At 41.3% G+C, this 17,279-nt stretch overlaps 1 protein-coding gene across 5 annotated transcripts in view; it reads left to right on the top strand.

The window, feature by feature from the left end:
- The first annotated feature begins 15,658 nt into the window (after window positions 1-15,658).
- BRPF3 (bromodomain and PHD finger containing 3) overlaps window positions 15,659-17,279 on the top strand; it is a 34,284-nt gene continuing 32,663 nt past the window's right edge. For 3 of the 5 annotated variants that reach the window (XR_009604926.3, XM_060615311.3, XM_060615314.3), the window contains exon 1: window positions 15,660-15,771. The gene's annotated coding sequence lies outside the window, so the exon portion shown is untranslated. Of the gene's footprint in view, window positions 15,772-16,505; window positions 16,794-17,279 lie in introns of those variants that run through there. The other 2 variants (XM_060615313.3, XM_060615312.3) reach the window with 2 other exon arrangements.

The raw sequence follows: 17,279 nt of genomic DNA on the forward strand, positions 1-17,279 counted from the left end.
TTTTGTCCACGTCCTTGTCAGCACTTGTTATTTCTTGGCTTTTTGATACTAGCCATTCTAACCGATAGGAACTAATGTCTCCATATCTCTTTGTGGTTTTGATTTGCATTTCCTTGATTATTAGTAGTGTTAAACACCTTTTCATGTGTCTTTTGGCCATCTATATTTCTTTTGATCTTCTGCCTATTTTGAAATTTTGTTATTGAGTTGTATGAGTTCTTAATGCATATTGCATGTTAGTCCCTATCAGATATATGATTTGCAAATATTTTCGTCCATTCAGCTGATTGTATTTCATTTTATTGGTTTCCCTTGCTGTGCTACAGCTTTTTAGTTTGATGTAGTCCCACTTATTTAGTTTTGCTTTCAGAGTCAGATCCAAAAACTCATTGCCAAGACCAATGTCAAGAACATTACTGCCTATGTTTTCTTCTGAGAGTTTTATGGTTTCAGGGTCTTACGTTCAGGTCTTTAATATATTTCGAGTTAATTTTTGTGTATCGTGTAAGATAGTGGTCCAGTTTTATTCTTTTGGATGTGGCTGTCCTGTTTTCCCAGCACTATTTATTGAAGAGACTGCCTTTTCTCAATTGTATATGCTTGGCTCATGTGTCACGAATTAGTTGACCATCTATGTGTGTGTTTATTCTGGGCTCTTTCTTTTGTTCCATTGACCTATGTGTCTGTTTTATGCCAATACCATACTGTACCATACTATACCATACCATACCATACTGTTTGATTATAGTTTGTGTATGGTTTGAAATAAAAGAGTGTGATGCCTCTCAAGATTGCTTTGGCTATTCAGGGTCTTTGGTGGTTCCATACAGATTTTAGGATTGTTCTATTTTCTGTGAAAAATGCTATTAGAACTTTGATAATGATTACATTAAATCTGTTAATTGCTTAGCATAGTATGGACATTTTAACAATATTAGTTCTTTTAATCCATAAGCATGGAATATCTATTTTTTATGTCTTCTAGATTGGCAGCTTATTAAAAACACGAAACATGCAATTACGATATGACTCAGCAATTGCACTCTTGGGCATCTATCCCAGAGAAACAAAAACATATCACATAATAACCTGCACACAAATGTTCACAGCACTTTATCCACAAAGGCCCCAAACTGGAAACAATTCAAATGTCCTTCGATGGGTGAATGGTTAAGCAAACTGTGATATATCCATATCATGGATTATTACTTAGCAATGATATGGAACAAATTATTGATAAAGGCAACAATCTGGATGAATCTCCAGAGAATTATGTTTAGTGAAAAAAGCCAATCCCCAAATATTATATAATGTAGAATTCCATTTACAAAACATTCTACAGATAAAAAATTATAGAAATAAAGAACAGATTAGTGGTTGCCAGGATTTAAGAGGGTTACTTGGGAAGGAAATAGGTGTGGCTATTAAAGGACAACATAAGGGATCCTTGTGGTGATGAACAGTTCTTTATCTTGACTGTATCAAAGTCAGTATGATAAGAGCCACTTTCAAAATGGTGGAGTAAGGACTATCAAAAATTTGCTTCTTCATAAAAGCAATGAAAGCACAGGTAAAAATGATCAAAGTCAACATTTTCAGAACTCTAGAAATTAACCAAAAGCTCAGAACAATCCGAGTATTTATTCATGAAAAATGGCTGAATCTCAGTAAACAAGAGAACTTTGTGGCATTTTAATTTGCTCTGTTCCTATCCCTCTCTCAGTTTCACAGTGGCTTTGGAAACCAACAGCCCAGCAATCATGTTATCCATGAAAACCAGGAGGCTGGTAATCACTAGAGGGGACAACATGGGTTTTGGAGCTTCTCAAAGGTCCCGTCCTCAAAGATAAGTCATTATTTGACCTGTCTCGCAGTTCCAGGTAAAGCACCACTCTCAGGACTTGTGTTTATTTGAACTGACTCATACTTCACTCAGGGTGAATGCACTTTTCCCTGGAACATTTATGGAAAACAATCAGTGGCAATTGTTTAACATCTCTGGTGCTCTAGGTGATAACAATTGGGTGGGGCAAAGAAGTAGACAAAAACCTAAAAGGAAAAATTTGGGAGTAGGATATCTATGGCTATCTTTGAAAAGTTCCGACATATTCCTGGAAATCTAGAAGAGCATATGCAAGTGCAGGACTGTGTGCGTGCCTAGGAAAGGCCTGAGAAGACTTAATTTCTCTCACCATTGGCAGACCTTGAGGCTTTGCACAAACAGGAAGTAAAGACTAAAGAGTTGTCCACAGTGTGCTAGAGTGTTGAAGATACACCCTAACACACACACACACACACACACACACACACACACACACACACACACACTTTTGGCAAAGGCTGGGAAACTTATTAATGAATGGCACGTAAGGAAGTGTCTGTCCATTCATTACCTGTTCACTAAGCTAACCAAGCAGAGATTATAGTGGCCACATATGACAAAGAATAGACTTTACAGAATTGGTTCAGGAAAATCACTAAACAAAGAGCAGCAGCAGCAACAAACAATAAACAGCAACACCAACACACCCTGGGAAGTGAAGGGAATCTGATTTCCAGGGTTGCCACATTATATTATTTAAAATGTCTAGTTAACAAAAACTTATGAGACATGATGAGTAGCAGGAAAATATGACATATATGAAGGGAGAGGGGGAGGAAGCAGTTAATAGAAACTGTTTCTCAGGAAGCCCAGATGGATAGACTTTGCTAGACAAAGACTTTACATCAGTTATTATAAACATGTTCAAAGAACCAAAGGAAATCATGTCTAAAGAACTAAAGGAAAGTATGAGAATGTCTCACCAAATAGAGAACATCAGTAAAGAGACAGAATTACAAAAGAACCAAAGAGAAATTCTGGAATTGGAAAGTACAATAACTGAAATAAAAAAAATTGCTAGAGGGGCACAACTACAGATTCAAGCTGGCAGAAAGAGGAATCAGCAAACTTGAAGACAGGTCAGTCGATTCTCCAGTCTGAAGAATAGAAAGAACAATGAATAAAGAAAAGGAACAGAGTGTCAGAGACCTATGAAACACCATGAAATGTGCACACACGCACACACAGACACACACACACAGACACACACACACACACACATACACACACATAATGGAGGTCCCAGAAGGAGAGGAGAGAGAGAAATATTTGAAGAAGTAATGGCCAAAAGCTTTCCGGACTGGGTGTAAACCATTAATCCACATATCCAAGGAGTTCAACACACTCTAAGTTAGATAAACTCAAAGAGATACACACCTAGACACATCAAAATTTAAACTGTTGAAAACCAAGGACAGAGAGAACCTTGAAAGTAGCAAGAGAGAAGTGATTTATCACATATAAGGAAGCCTCAGTAAGATTAATAGCTGAATTCTCATCAAGATCAATATCCCGGTTGTGATATTCTCAACTGGGAGGAAACTGGGTAACATGTACATGGAATCTGTTTGTATTATTTCTTATAATTGCATATGAATCTACAATTATCTCAAAATAAAAAATTTAATTAAACACACACACACACACACACTTGAAAAACAGCCCTTGGGTCCAAGATGAAATCATAATAGAAGTGTAAAAAATATTTAGAACTGAGCAATAACAAAAATGCTATGAATCAAGACTTGAGAAACAAACAATAGTGATAATTCAAGGTAAATTTATAGCCTTGAATGTTTATATTAGAAATGAAGAATGTTGGAAAAGAGCTAGACACCTAACTTAATTAGAAAAATAATAATAAACCCAAAGAAAATGGAAAGAAGAAATAAAAATGAAGAGCATCAAGAAAGAAAAATACAGAGAACTTACAAAGCCAAACGCTGATAATCTAGGTGGAAAAAACTAATAAAATTCACAAAAGGGGGGAGTGAGAGAGAAGAAAATATTATTAGTAATGCAAAGGGGGACATAATTACAGATGCAGCAGAGATTTGAAGATAATACTTTGCAAAACTTAGATGAAGAAAATCCTAGAAAAATACAACTCAAGAAATGAAAATCTCATATAATCCTATGCCCATTAAAGAAACTGAGGATAGTTAACATTTCTTACAAAGAAACCATCAGGATTAAATAGTTTACTAGGCAAATTCTACCAACTTTTCAAGAAACAATTCATTTCAATCTTATATAAACTCTTCCAGAAAACAGAAAAAGAGGAAATATTCCCAATTCATCGTATGAGGTTAATAAAGCTTAATTCCCAAAGCAATCATATTACAGCCAATCTCACTAGTGAACCTAGATGCAAAATATATTAAAGTATTAGCAAATCAAATCAGTGATGTATAAAACAGGTAAGAAATAATGGCAAAGTCAGGCAATTCCAGGGATACAAGAATGGTTTGTTATTAGAGAACCAATTCTTCACATTAACAGTACTGGAGAAAACCAATTATCATCTTAATAGACACAGAAAAAGCATTTGATAAAATTCAACACTCATCATGATAAAACAACACTTAGCAAAGTATCAATAGAAATGATCTTTCTTAATCTGTTAAAGGGTATTTAACATAGACCTAAAGCAAATACCATTCTTCATGAGGAAACTTCAGAAGCATTCTCTACACTGAGTAAAAAGACAAGGATTCTATGATCATTGCTTCTGGCCGACATTGTGCTGAAGGTCAGTAAGACAGACAGACAGAGCCTAGTTTTTGAAAAGAGAAGATTAAAACCATTATTTAGATAATAGAATTATCTAAAGAGAAAATCCTTAAGAACATACCAAATATTAGAAATTATAAGAAAGGTTAGCAAGGTGGCTAAATATAAGATGAATATGCAAGAATACATTGTCTTTCCAATACCAGCAACTAACAGAAAAATATTTAAGATACTGTTTACAATACAGGCAGCGGTGGCAATGACCTGGCTAGATTGTATTCGATGTCTAACTTGTCCTCCAGTCATCCTGTCAATTGTGAGCCCCCCTTAAACATTTTCTTCTTGCCTGAAAATGGCTAGATTTGGGGGTTTGTTGCTTGCACGCATCCTGTAATTATGCTATAGTATTAGTTGGTATTTGGAATAAAATATGTGTTAGGGGTCCTCAAGACCACCCCCAAATTAAATGATTGGCTAGGAGGAATCATAGGATTCACCATGCAGCTGTATTTATGGCTATGATTTATTTATTGAGCCACATTATATGAGCCACATTGGCTCAACTGAAATATTTGTTTTTCATGTGAGTTGTCTTTCCCGGATTTAGTAAGTGCCTGTTTGTTTATTTATTAATAAATACTATTTATTTAATTAATTAGAAAAGGGATACAGAGCAAAATCAGCAAAGAGGAAAGACACATGGGGTTAAGTCTGGAGGAAACCAGGCCAGAGTTTCCATGAGTCCTTGCCGGGCGGAGTAACACAGGACACTATTTCCCTCAGCACAGAGTTGTATCAACATGTCAAGCAAGTGTTGTTTACAAGCAAAGCTCATTAGAAACACTGCCCAGGGTTTTTATCAGGTGCCTGGTCACACAGGCACCTTCTGCTTTCTGGAATGTACTCAAATTCCAGACTTCCAGAAGGAAGCAGATGTTTAGCATCAACTATATTGTTTGCACAAATAGTTTAAGCACAGTGAGTCACTCTTATCAGTTAGGGTGGTAAGAACGTCACGAAATCCCAGATGTCAGCCATGGGCCAACCTAGTAAGCAGGCCTTTCAAAGGATGGCTGTCAAGCCTGCTATGCTAGCCCTTTTCTGCACAATGTGCATTCTTTCTGCCATATTGAATTAGAAAGCTAATTTATTATAGCCTCTTGTCAATTCATTTACTTAGTTCTGGAATAATATCATTTATCTTTAAATATATTTCATATTAACATCTATGAAATTACGTAGTGTTTTTTTTAATTTTTATTTGTTGAGAGCGAGCGAGCACATGCACGCAAGTGGGAGAGGGGCAGAGGGAGAGGAGAGACACAGAATCTTAAGCAGTCTCCGTGCTCAGCATGGAGCCCAATGTGGGGCTTGATCCCACAGCCCTGGGATCACAACCTGAGCCAAAATCAAGAGTCAGACACTTAATTGACTGAGCCACCCAGGCACCCCTGAAATCACATCGTTATAAACAGTCAAGTAATACTACAAGGCTTAAAAATAAAACCAGAGATCCCTGCTTCACCCCAACTCCTGCTCTCCCAATTCAAAAGCAGCGATTTCAAACTCTTATTTTTCATTTCTAAATAGCATGCATTTACTGTTAGTTCTTGCTCTTTCAATTTTATACATTATTATCTTTCAACTATAGACAATGAGGATTTAAATAGCCCTCTTATATCTCCTACCACTTACCTCATATTCCCAAAACAATTACTACAATTGTTAGCTAAATCTCTATTCTGTTTCCATTATTATTTTTTTTCAAATTTTTAACGTTTATTTATTATTATTGAGAGACAGAGAGACACAGAGCATGAGCAGGGGAGGGGTAGAGAGAGGGGGAGAACAGAATCTGAAGTAGGCTCCAGGCTCTGAGTTGTCAGCACAGAGCCCAGCACGGGGCTCCAACTCACAAACTGCGAGATCATGACCTGAGCCGAAGTCAGTCGCCTAACCAACTGAGCCACCCAGGCGCCCCTCATTATTATAATTATATAAATGTTTGTAAGTGAGCCACATTGGCTCAACTGAAATTATACTTCTTTTTCATGTGAGTTGTCTTTCCAGGATTTAGGGCCTGTTTATTTATTAATAAATATTATTTATTTAATTAATTAGAGAGTGCACGTGCACGTGGGGCAGAGCGATAGAGAGAGATATTCTTAAGCAGACTCCATGCTCAGTGCGGAGCCTGTTGCAGTGCTCAATCCTGGGACCCTGGCATCATGACCTGAGCCAAAAGTAAGAGTCAGATGTTGAACCGACTGAGCCACTAGGTGCCCCAGTGTCTATTTTAAAATTTTCATTTTGTATTTACATTTTATTAAATTCATCTCTAAACTCTCCATCAGTACTGAAAAACCTCCCGCCATATGGTCAAATGCTTCTGGTAATCTATCCATTCCAATTGTTTTTGAGTCCTCCCTCTGCCCTACAATTCCAATGGTTGTACTCTAGGCGTGATGCACAATTCTTCCCAGGACTTCCCTTCACCATAATCCTGGGGTTGCCTTTTGTTTCTTTCTTGAATTGGATTCTATTTTATAGATCCCATGACTTGGATTTTTCTTATTTTCTCCATCATTTTTGTGGAAAAGTGTCTTCCAGGGGTGCCTGGCTCAGTGTCTGATTTCCACTCAGGTCATGATCTCATAGTTGGGCTCGTGGGGTTGAGCCCCGTGTTGGGTTCTGCACTGACAGCTCAGAGCCTGGAGCCTGCTTCAGATTCTGTGTCTCCCTCTCTCTCTCTCTCTCTCTGCCCGCCCCCCCAAAATAAACATTAAAAAAAAAATTAAGAAAGTGTCTTCTAGTCGCTTCCTGAGAAAGAATAGTTAAGTGAGAACTTGCATGTCTGAGAATGTCTTTACACTATTTGTACACTTGATTGATATTTTGGCTAGGCATAGACTTCTACATGGAAAACAATGTTCTCTCGGCATTTGAAAGGGTTATTCTGTTGGCTTCTAGCTTGATATCATTCTGATTCCCAGTCCTTTCTATGTGACCTGTCTTTTCTCTCCAGAAGCTTTTAGGATACTCCCTTTTTATAGCACTGGTGTTCTTCGTTTAGGTATTTTTGCATTCATTGTACCAGAGAACTGGGGAGTCTTCATTCTGAAAACTCACTACCTTCCTTTCTGGGAAAATTCCTCATTTCTCTTTCTAGAATTACTATAAATAGGATGTTGGGCTTCCTGAATTCATCTTCAAATTCTCTTTTCTGTTTACATTTCTATTTCTTTCTTCTCTCTGGGAGACTTCCTTAACTTCACCTTTCAAATCTCCCTTTATATCTTCAAAAATCTTTCATATTTTTCAGACTTTTCTTTTATTTTCTTGTCTCTCTCTCTCTAACAATACCATGTTCCCATTCCATGGATGTTACTCTCTGAGGCTAAGAGATTTTTTTGTCAAGATTTCTTGGTTCTCTACATTGACTGTTTCCCTCTGTTCCTTTGTTTTGGGCTCTTTCAAGAGATTTTTCTCATCTATTGGTTCTCAACTGTCTATTCAATTTTAAGAGGTTTAAACAAAAAGGGCTGTTTAAAATTGTGTGTGTTGTGGTAGGCTGAGGCAGCACTTGATATCTGATGGGCTTTAGTACAAGGCCAAAGTGGCAAGCTGGATTTTTTTTTATTAGAGATGTTCCTCCGTCCCTATTCATAAATGAATCTTTACTTTCATAGAGGAATCCTGAAATTCTCTAATATCCTCTAATCCATGGCTTTTCAAACTTTAATATGCACATGAATCACCTAGGAGGAAACTTGTTAAATGCAGATTTTGGTTTGTTAAGTCTGGAGTGGGCCCCAGAGAGTCTGTATTTCTAACCACCTTCCAGGGGATGTCAATACTACTGGTTCTTGGATAACAATCTGAGTAGCATGGCTCTAATATAAACTTGGTTTCCAGTGTTCTGAAATATGAGGGGAGAAAAGGGCAGGGCCACTGAGGATTTTGATCTCATGAAAACATTTTTTTTTTTTCCAATTCCCCACTGAAAAAATGGGCTGGTTAAAATTTTTTCATGGGATTTTTTTTCTCAGCCCCCTTCTGGATCACCAGTCCCAGCAATTTGTACCAGCTACCCCCTTCCTCTTTATCAGCTTCAAGAAGAGAAATGAGAGTGGGGAACGGGCTATCTCACCATTCAGCATGTAGTTTCATTTGAATTCCCATTTTCAAAATGGCATTTCGTCCCTGCCATCATTGGTAACTGGTGTCCCCAAGTCCAGATCTCTTTAGTTCAATTTCTTGAGATGATACTGGGATAGTACATCTCCAAGGAGTAGTGTGGAGATCTGGCAACATCTAACTGCCCATTTTAACAGATTTTTCAGCCAATTCTACCTTCAGGTCTATTCTCCCAGTTACCACCCCCACCCACCCTTCCTTCAGAAGTATCTACAGTCTCCTACTTTTAAGCCTTTCTAGTGGTCTCATGTGAATCAGGTTTTTACTGGCTCTCTTTGCAGACTTGTTTTAGCTTTCTCTGATATCCATCTACTTTCATTCTCCAAAATTTTATTGGTAATTCTCATCTGCTATTTCCCCATTCTCTTTGTTCTTGTGGACTTTTTTTTTTTTTTTAAATCCTTTACTAACATAGTAATGAAGTTTGGGGGATAAATATATGTGTTTAATCCACACATTCTAAACACCATCATTAAACTTTCCCAGAAATGTATCCCTTTACTTCATTGCTTGTTTCACCTTTACTATGTTCCTTTTCCTTGTTTTCTTTTTGGTTGGTTGAGTCTTTGATTATTCCTTTTTTCCTCTCCACTAGTTTGTGAGTTATGTCCTCTTTTTTTCATTCTCTTAATGATTAGTCTAAAAAATAACAACAGGTATTTTTTTTTATCAACTTAATTGTGGTACAATTTCTATAAGCTACAGCTATTCAGCAGTTCAAAGACTTTTGACAAATGTTTCTCATCACCACAATCAACTTCCATATTGTTTCCATTATTTCCAGAAGTTCCCTCATGCCCCTTTATAGTCAGTCAGTCATCTCTTTCACCTGTGGGCAGCTACCAATCTTTCTGTGACTATAGATTTTGCACTTCCAAATCATATGTTATGTTACTAGTATTCTTAACTAATCAAAGGCTGATATTAAATCCTTGAACTCTTCTCTTTTCCCAGACAATTCAAGAACCTTAAAACACTTTATTCCTGAATTCTCTAATATGCTCTTATTGCTTAACTTTGATTTGCATATTGTGTTAGGGTTCTCCAGAGAAATAATATGTGTGTATACGTTTGTGTGTGTATACATATATATGTATATGCAGAGAGGAGATATAGGAATTGGTTCAAGCAATTATGGAGGCCAGTAAGTCCCATAACTTGTCATCTGCAAGCTGGAGAACCAGGGATACCAGTGGTATAATTCAGTCCAAGTCCAAAGGCCCGGTAACCAGGAGCACCAATATCCGAGAACAGGATTAATGATGTCCCAGTTCAAGCAGAGAGTAAATTTGACCTTCCTCTACCTTTCTGTCTGATTCAGATCCTCAACAGATTGGATGATGCCCATTCACATTGGTGAAGATGATCTTTACTCAGCCTACTGATTCAAATGCTAATCTTCTGGAAATACCCTCACAAACACACCCAGGAATGATGTTTTACCAGCTCTTTGGCATCCCTTAGCCCAGTCAAATTGACACTTAAACCATTACATGTATGTATCACCTAGGGGAGGATCTTGTAAAAAACAGGTCCTGGCTCAGGAGGTGCCATGTTTTTGTGTATTTTCCCTCTCTTTGTAAAATTATACCAAATAAATGGCTACTTGCAAGGTTGGCTCTTTTGCTAAAAGATGGAAATTGGGGTGCCTGGTTGGCTCAGTAGGTTGAGAGTCTTAACTTCAGCTCAGGTCATGATCTCACGGTTCGTGAGTTCAAGCCCCGCATCGGGCTCTCTGCTGACAGTGTGAAACCCACTTCGGATCCTCTGTCCCCCACTCTCTCTGCCCCTCTCCTGCTCGTGTGTGCGTGCTCTCCCTCTCTCTCTCTCTCTCTCAAAATAAACAGTAAAAAAATAAATAAAATATAGAAATAACTTACATTTTATGGTGTCTTGACTTTACTCTGATTAAGGTTTAGGATTTAATGGGAATGCTAAATTAAAGGTTGACATGAGAAAACATTAAATCAATTTGAACAATTTACACTTAAACCACAAACTATTTACTTTCAGGCTTGTGGTGGAGCATTACACTGAGTATATGGTAAAATGTTCTAGCTAGAATTCAAGCCCAAAGAGAATAATGCAAGCCACGCTAAGTGGATAATGCAAGCCATATTATACCACACTCTTCTTGCCTGACTAGATCTTACAGCATAGAACTATTCAAGTCATTCCCCTGTTCCAAAACTTATTAGGGACTGCTGCCCCTTAACATCCATTGCTCTACCTAACAGTCTCCATGCTCTGACTCTATTTTTACCTTTCCAGTCTTTTCTCTGCCATCTCCCATTTCTGGGTCAGCTGGGGGTAACCCACTGTTCCCTGAATCAGTCTTTCGGTGTTCCTTTTACCTTTGGTCATGCTGGTACTCAGCCCGCCAGCTTTGTACCATCCTCCCAGTTGACATTCAACCCAAATTTTAAGGTGGAGCTCAAACAGCACCTTCTTCACAGGACCTTCCCTCGTCTCTCTTCTCTAAAACCCTCATGCCACTTTGCTTGTATCTCTCTTGAGTGGCTTACATGCTTATTATATGTTATATTATATGTTTGTTAATATACTTGCTTTATTCCCGTGATTAGACTTGAAGTGCCTTCAGGCCGGAGAGCATAGCCTTTTTACCTGTGTGGTCTTTACAAGCATAAAATAGAAACTTACCTGAGCTCACAAATAATCATTGAATGAATATCTATTTTAGTGTGACAAAAGAAACTCCAGAGAACTTGAGCTGACTCATCATTTCCTCAATCCTTGGGTCCTCAGACCCAACAGGAGCTCCTATGTAACCCTTTGCCACCTCTTAATTTGCAATAATTGTACCAATTATACCAATTGTACCAATAACTGTACCTTCTAAGTTTGAATTTAAGATAATCTTTTCCTTTGTTCCTATGTTCGATCAGCCATCAAATTACTGATCTTCTGATTTTTATTTGAACCTCCCTTTCCCTCCTCTTTCTCTACCATCCCCTCTATCATTCTGGTTAATGCCCTTTTATTGTCACAACACTTAATTACCTGTAGTACATTCTTCTGGGTTTACCTAATACTGTTCCAGCTCTAGTTTATCCTATGGGGACCATAAGAATAACAATGAGTTAATAAGTTGATAAATGAGAAATGGCATGTATATTGGACCTATTTTGTATGTGTGCCCACTGTGCTTTTGGTGAATCACCTCCTGCCCATGTCCTCTGGTTCTAGTAGTGGACAATGGCCAGACTTTATCACAGTATTATGTCTTTCCAGTCACAACTAACGTTTAGGTTGGCTGAGAGACTGCTAGAGACAGTATCCCGATGACATAATTTCAATCTCTTGACTTAGCTTTGCCTAAAGCCAGATGCACTCCTGGACTTTCCGGTTATGAGTCAATAGATTTCCTTCATTAAACTAATTTGAGTTTGTTTCCTAAGTGCAACAAAGATTTTTTTTGATACAGTATGCAAAGCACTGAGCATACTACCTTGCACATTAAGTGCTAGGTATTATTTTTATTATCCTTATACCCTTGCTATACCTCATATCCAATTCAACCTCTTCTTTTCTTAGCATCTTCCATATAGACCGGCTAGAATAATTTCCTTATTATTCCCTGCATATTGTTTCTTTGCCTGGGCTACCTGTCACTATCCTAATGTCATTCTATACTCTTTTCACCAAGTCACATCCATCATGATTTAGAAGCTGACTAAAAAAAAGCCTCCCATCTTCCATTTGAATAATAGTTCCTCCACACTGTTCACTACTTTATCTAATTTCTCCCACATGTGTTTTCTAGTTATTTCTAGCTTGCTTCTTAGTTGTACACTACTAAGAGTAGTAGCAAGGGAAAATATGATCACTGGCCCCTTTTTAGGCTGAGATTTTGCCATTATATCCAAAGCGACTTGTGTAAGATTGGACACACAGTGGGTGTTCAGTAAGTGTCTGCTATAGGAATAAATAAGTGGAATTAAATTTAGAAACTTTTTCCTTTTTCTAAGCAAACATTACATTCTTAAACAATTTACATCGTGTCATTAAAATATAATGATTCCAACCTCATACATTATCCCTTTTATGGTTTCATACTTCTTTTAGCCAAGGTCTAAGGAAGGAATATTCCATTAAAAAATTTATCAATCAAAGCCTATTTTCTCTCACCATACATATTTTACCAATCCAGTGGTATCGCATCTGACCCTTGAGAGGTTTCTCGCCTTGATAAACTAATGATAAAATAAAGCATTGACAAAGATATCCTGAGATGCTGAAAACAAATGTTTGAGGGGGGAAATTTTTGTGGTTCCTTTTTTAGTTCTAAATGATAAAACATCCCTCCTACTCCAAATAAATTAGTTTCTATTTAAAAATGCAGAATTTTGAAAAACTATTTGGAAACAAAGGTCTGTGCATATGTTTGTTGAACTTAATTGCTGTATGGTTTAATGGAAGGGCTGAGGGCTAGTGAATTTAAACTCTTTAAAATAGCTAAAGATTAAAGTTAATTAAATTTTAGTTCTCTGGGATTTCTGATACATGTTCCAAATTTGTTTTTAATGACATAATTGTCATTTAAGATTACATCATTGTGAACTGATTATGTGTGCAGTTACACTAACAGAAACCAATACCAAATGTCAAAAATAAATAAATAAATGTCAAAAAATAAAAGTTGAGGACAACTGTAACGTTACCATTAAGAGAGAAGTTGAAAACAGAAGCGAAACACTCTGTTGAATAAGGTCTTATTATGAAACTTCAAACAGAAAAACCTGGACATCAAATGCATTAGGTTAACTTCATGCTTTTTCAATGGCATTTAAGTCATTATTTTATACTTACTGTTACAAGTGGAAACCAATGCATTTTCCCAACATATCTGTTCATTAATTTTGGTGGGAAAAAAACAGCGCCCAATCACACAAACAGGAAATGTGCTACATAAATTTTGTGAACATTTGTGAAGAAATAGAAGTTACTAGTCCCATGGATACATGGATATAGTTCACATTTTAAAAGAATAAGAAAAGAAATTCAGTATTGTTTCTATTAGTCTTCAGGGTTTTTTTTTCCCCCCTTAACTAAAAGTAACTGTAATATTCTTTTGCCTCTGGGGCTCTCCCTCCCACAATTAATCATCTTTTTTCTACACCTTCCGTCCAAATGATTATTCCCCATAGCCTTAGAACACTTGACATCAATTCATACTTCTTCACAGTTTTCAAAACATTGCCCTGGCCTTGCTTAGCTCCACGAGACACTCCCTTCTCTTTCAAAAAATTGGTAAACAGAAGTATTTTTGCTCTCACTTTTACAAGGTGCTACTGTGTAACCAGAAAAACATCTTCGTAATACAAATTAGCTTCCTAACTTCTACCACACTTCCAAATTCACAACATAATGTATTTAAATTCCTTAGGATAACGAACATCTGTACTTCCAAAAGTAGCAATACGTTCGGTTTAAACATTTGGAAGACTTGGGTCCCAAGACTACCTTTCGTCCTCTGACTCTAGAATCCGTGTCCTTCATCATCAGAACCAGGCAAGAGATTGTGAAAGTCTCATCAAGCTACACCACCAGCGCGGGCAGAGGAAACGCTTTCAAAATATGTCATTCATCTCCACGTTGAAAGGCAGTCTATCCATACATCTTTTATACACGTCATTAAATATTGGTACTTAAGACTTCAGTCGTATGAGGCAAGCTTTTTAATTTATAGGCAAAAGGGGGTGGCAAAAGAGTCATCTCTTCTTAGATTTACTTATCAAAACAAAGCCAGTCTGATCATATCTTGAAGTCTCAAGTTGCCATTTGTCAAGAGTCTTTTAGAAAGCCGCTTATTGCATTAAATTAACCAATTCCTAGCCACATCAGGTTTAAGGAGAGTTTCCCTTGTCTCCAGAGACAAACGAGTTACCAGACGTCCTTAAGTAGACTGTCAAACTTTCATGTCTACTCTTTTTCAACACGTAAGGGAGAGAATGGCACAACGAAGTCAGGTCTGTTTCTTAAGAAGGATGTCCTATGGGGAACGAGACGCTCACCTGTCCACAACAGAGGGTCTTTCCCGGCTGTCCTCACTGGGGGAGGGGATGGACATCGCCAGACCTTTGTCCTCCGGACCAGAGCACGGCCAGGGAGGGAGGGCGACTTTCTGGGAGGAATACAGGCACCTGCACCCCAAGAAACTACACACGGGTTTTGACTCCGATGACTCCCCTGGCTTAACCTCTGGAGGGGCCCTCTAGCTCGGGTGGGGGGTTTGTTGCCCCAAACCGTAGCCACCTCTCGCAGGAGCAGGGGGAGTGGACGACTGACCACTCTAAGGAGTTAGGGATGCCGGTCTTTCCCAACCAGACCCGAACGTCCCCCGCTGTCTTGTGGGGTTCGCCCGGCGGCGGGGTACGCGGGGTGAGCCACGGCCGCGGCGGGCGCAGAGCCGGTCTCTGCTCCGCGCCCCTGCCGCGTCCGCACCGCCACCGTGAGGCCGAGCCGGGGACGGTGCCCCGTGGCGGCGGCGGCTCCGCGCTCCTCTCCGCGCCGCCCCGGCCGCCGCTGCGCCGGGCACGGGCGGGGGGATTTTCTTCGCGTTCCCCCCTCTTTCGCGCTCTCGCTCCTGTTCAGCGGGAGAGCCCGCGGAGCCAGGGAGGGAGCGAGGGAAGGGGTGGAGGTGGCGGGGGGGAGGCCGGAGGGGCGGATCCTGCCTGGGGGCTGATCCCTCCCTCCCCTCGGCCGGGCTCCGTGGCGGCAGCGGCGGCGGCAGCGGCTTCATTCCCCCTCCTCCCCCGGGAGCGGCGGCGGCGGCCGGGCCGGGGCCCCTGCGCGGGCCGGGAGGGGGCACGGCGGTGGCCGCGGAGGCTAGCGCGGGAGGAGGCCGCGCTCCGCTCCCAGGGCCGCGCCGACCTGCTCGACGGCCGGCCCGCCCGCGCCCAGGGGCCCCGAACGGTGGGGCCGGGCCGGCGGCTGAGGTAATGGGGGTGGCAGAGGGGCCGAACGGAGCGGGGGCGGGGGCAGCGGGGCCTACGGGGACCAGGGACTGCGCGCCGGGGTGGGGGGGGCAAGGAGAGGGAAGCAGGGGGCTTCTCGAGCGGGGCGGGGGCGGCGCGAAAGCGCTCTCCAGGAGCGAGGGCGGCGGCGGGGAAGGAGAAGGCGGGTGAGGGGGGAGCTGAAAAGCGAGGACCCCCTCCCGTAGCCGCCATCTTGTTTCCCTCCCCCCCGGCCCTGGCTGGCGAGCCGCCGAGCCCCGCCCCCGCCATGCTCTCCAATTGGTCAGGCCGGAAGAAGGTTCCGCCCCCCGAACGGCCCTTGGCCCCCTGGTTTCTGCTGACCGGCAGGTGAGGCGACCAATGGGCGCTCGCCTTTCTGCCCCGCTGGTTCGCTGGCGCTAGCTTTCTCTGTCTGAGGGTCGGACTGCGCGTCAGTCTGTCTCTGGCGCGCTCGCCCCCCTCCCCTTGGGGGAGGAGATGTTATTTCCCTCCTTTCTCCTCGGAAGGGTCAAGATTTTTCTGGAAGAGGTGCCCCTTTAAAGGGGCAGGAGCCTTGGCTGGGGTTCTCCCTTGTCTCATGAGTATCTCGTGGGGGTACAGGGGGTAGGGTCTAATTGCAGAAACTCCTCGTTCTTCGGGGACCTGGGTGGGGTGGGCAAGTGGGGCTTCGGGGGTGCTGAGGAGACCTCTGGGGGTGTTGGGGGGTATTTGGACGCGTGTCTGTGGGAAGGGCTGTGTGGGATGAGACGCTCCCGCCAAAAAACTGGACTGTAAGCTCCTTGCGGGCGAAACTCCTTTTCCTCAGCAGCCGCCCTTCCCTCTCCAGAATTTGCCCCCCGGTGCCTGGAGGCTTGGGGAGGACCCAAGAGGTTTTCCTTAGATACTTGCTGCTTGGGTGAGGACTAACCCACGCTGCCAAGGAGGTGGTAGCTGGTAGGGAGGAAGAACATACAGCGCTTTAACAAAGGAGGGTCCACACCCTCCAAACTCTTTCAGGATTTCAGGTTAGTACCGAGGTAGGGTTTCACACTCCTGCGAGGTTCTCCCTGCCCGCGAAGGTGTGGGGGCAGTGAGGCAGGTCTGTTGGCCTGGGCTGCCCCCAGGGACTTGGCATTTGCCAGGCATGTAGTGGCCAAGGGTCTCTGGAACCTGGACAGAATTGCCGTGATGATTCTGTTGCCTTTTGTTCCCAATGGGTCGTGTGCCTGCCCGCCACTGTTCCTCAGCCAAGTCGGTGTTTGTTTGTGTGTTTCAGTCACACTTGGGGATTGGAAGGCCTTTTAAACAAGGGTGGTGATAATTCTCTGTTGACCAAGAGCAACGCTTAAGAGGTAGAGCTTTTCATTTTACTGGTGGAGCGTGGAGGCACAGAGAGATTAAGTGACTTTCTCCAGGTCACGCAGGACCAAGGTTGGAACCTAGATCGCCCCAGAGCCTCTTTTTGAACCAGACTACGGCATCTCTGTGGTGGTCTTACTTCCCAGGGAGAT

This window comes from Panthera onca, chromosome B2 (assembly GCF_046562875.1).
Source record: "Panthera onca isolate mPanOnc1 chromosome B2, mPanOnc1 haplotype 2, whole genome shotgun sequence".
Classification (NCBI taxonomy): domain Eukaryota; kingdom Metazoa; phylum Chordata; class Mammalia; order Carnivora; family Felidae; genus Panthera; species Panthera onca.